A 2,770-nucleotide genomic window follows, 5' to 3' on the forward strand; every position below is an offset into this window, starting at 1 on the left:
GCAGATAGAAATTAGATTGGTGATAAGAAGGCGATTGGAATGAGCGTTGAAGGAAATTACAATCAATACTGCCTCTTATATCCTCAACAGCCATCGATCTGGGAGCTGGAATGAGAGACACATCTTTAACAGACAGCAAAACAAACATGGCAGAGATAGAACAATGCACAAACACACAAATGCATGTATTTATGCACACACTGACACACACATATGCACAAATGAAGAGATGTATTAAATAGGCTTATTGTTTTATAGAACCCTGGGGAGAGTCAGATGAGCATGAGAGCGAGACAAATCTCCTGCGTACAACACACAAATGCATAGACAGACATGAGGGTGGGCAAATAGGAGGGTGAGCAGACAGGTGAGCAGGCAGGAGGGCGGGCAGACAGTAGGGTGGGCAGGCAGGAGGGCGGGCAGGCAGGAGGGTGGGCAGGCAGGAGGGCGGGCAGACAGGAGGGTGGGCAGGCAGGAGGGTGGGCAGGCAGGAGGGTGGGCAGGCAGGAGGGCGGGCAGGCAGGAGGGTGGGCAGGCAGGAGGGTGGGCAGGCAGGAGGGCGGGCAGACAGGAGGGTGGGCAGGCAGGAGGGCGGGCAGGCAGGAGGGTGGGCAGGCAGGAGGGTGGGCAGGCAGGAGGGCGGGCAGACAGGAGGGTGGGCAGGCAGGAGGGTGGGCAGACAGTAGGGTGGGCAGGCAGGAGGGTGGGCGGGTAGGAGGGCGGGCAGACAGGAGGGCGGGCAGACAGACAGGCAGGGAGACAGCAAGGCTGGCAGGCAGGATGGTGGGGAGACAGGAGGGATGGGAGACAGGAGGGCGGGCAGGCAGGAGGGTGGGCAGGCAGGAGGACAGACAGGCAGGCAGGAGGGCGGGCAGGCAGGCAGGAGGGTGGGCAGGCAAGAGGGTCGGCAGTGTGAATGTGTGTAATAAAACAGTGCTTAATAACACTGCAGAGGTAATTACACTTCTGTAGAGCAGCCAAGCGTTAAATATGATATTGTAACACAGCACTGGCGGTCTCTTGCCCAATGACTACACCCCAATAAAAGAGAGAGGCTGTGGTGGTACAATGTGATGCCCATACTGTAGTATGTATGTGTGTACTTCTGTGGATGTAATGTGCATGGAAGTATTCCCTATTAAAGTTGTTTTTCATTATATTGGTGACCTTGATCCTTCAGAGCTCTCTATTACCACTGGTAGAAAGGAGTCATTACAACGTTTGAGAGAGAAAGAGGAAGAAGGAGAGAGAGCACAGCAGGATTTTATGGAAAGGGTCAGAGAGAGGGGTAGAGATTTGAGACGGGGAGTGAGAGGGGGAGTGAGAAGGGGAGGGGAGAGGGAGGGGGAGAAGGGGAGTGAGAGGGGGAACGGGAGTGGGAGGGGGAGTGAGAAGGGGAGGGGAGTGGGAGTGGGAGTGAGAGGGGGAGGGGAGAGGGGAGAGGGAGGCGGAGAAGGGGAGTGAGAGGGGGAACGGGAGAGGGAGTGGGAGTGAGAGGGGGAGGGGAGAGGGAGGGGGGGAAGGGGAGTGAGAGGGGGAACGGGAGGGAGTGGGAGTGAGAGGGGGAGTGAGAGGGGGAACGGGAGAGGGAGTGGGAGTGAGAGGGGGAGGGGAGAGGGAGGTGGAGAAGGGGAGTGAGGGGGGGAATGAGAGGGGAGAGGGAGTGGGAGAAGGGGAGTGAGAGGGGGAGTGAGAGGGGGAGAGGGAGATAAGGAGGGAAGGAGAAGTAGATAATCCATTAGCTAGAGAAAGCAAGAGAGAGCTGGAGTATGTTCTTTAGAAATGAAAACTCCTAGACTAACTTTAGAGTCATATTTTGACTCTGACCTTCCACAAAACTGATATAGTTAGTCTAGGAGTTTTCATTTCTAAAGAACATTTTGAAACCTGATATGCTGTTAGCTTAATTTGCTGTTGTTACCAAGACTACTATTGTGAAACCTCAAGGGCAGAAAGACAACACCCTGATGATCGATGCTATAGTCTCCTTCACTCTCTGGATGTTCTCTCTCCTTTTCTCTCTTGCTTGTTCTCTGTCCATCTGTATTGCATCTCTTTATCTCTTTATCCCTCTCTGAATCCCCTCTTCACTCACCCAACTCTGCATGTCTGTCTGTCTGTCTGGCCTTTATCAGGTGCAGAGGGAAATATGATTAGTGGCTAGGAAGGCAGCGTAAGATGGATAGATGATTGTCTGTCTGTCTGTTCTGAGATTCAACAGATCTGTCTGTTATTCACCAGCCCGCTGCCTGCTTCCTGGTTTCTGACTTAACACACCACTGCCTCACCTCTTTGACACACACAACACTCAACACACGCATCACCTGGATGCCTGGTGAATAGCTAATGAGTGCCTGAGAGCCAGTGTGTGTCTGGCTCTAATCAGTAGAACATTGACCTGTGCCTCATGCATAAGGTAATATAGCACCTTGGTAGACTGGGCAGCCAATGTTTGAGCCTTCTACCCTATTCCCTTATAGAGGTGATCACTGTTTTATTTTATTGATGAGTGTATGAAGTTAGAGAAATAGAGAATATTGGCATAGATTGTTTCAGGTGCCTGAGGCCTGGGCAGATTTGTAAAGGCAATCAACATTGGCTGTCAAGTATTGTGGTAAAACCATCCATATCTATTTCATTAATGACATGTGTAGTGTACTATCTGAGATGATTTGATCCTTGACTGAATGTTTGGTAGAGCATGGTCCTTGCAACGCCAGGATAGTGTGTGTGATTCAGGACCACCCATACTTATAATGTACGCACGCAT

Source organism: Salvelinus fontinalis, chromosome 17 (assembly GCF_029448725.1).
Source record: "Salvelinus fontinalis isolate EN_2023a chromosome 17, ASM2944872v1, whole genome shotgun sequence".
Lineage (NCBI taxonomy): Eukaryota > Metazoa > Chordata > Actinopteri > Salmoniformes > Salmonidae > Salvelinus > Salvelinus fontinalis.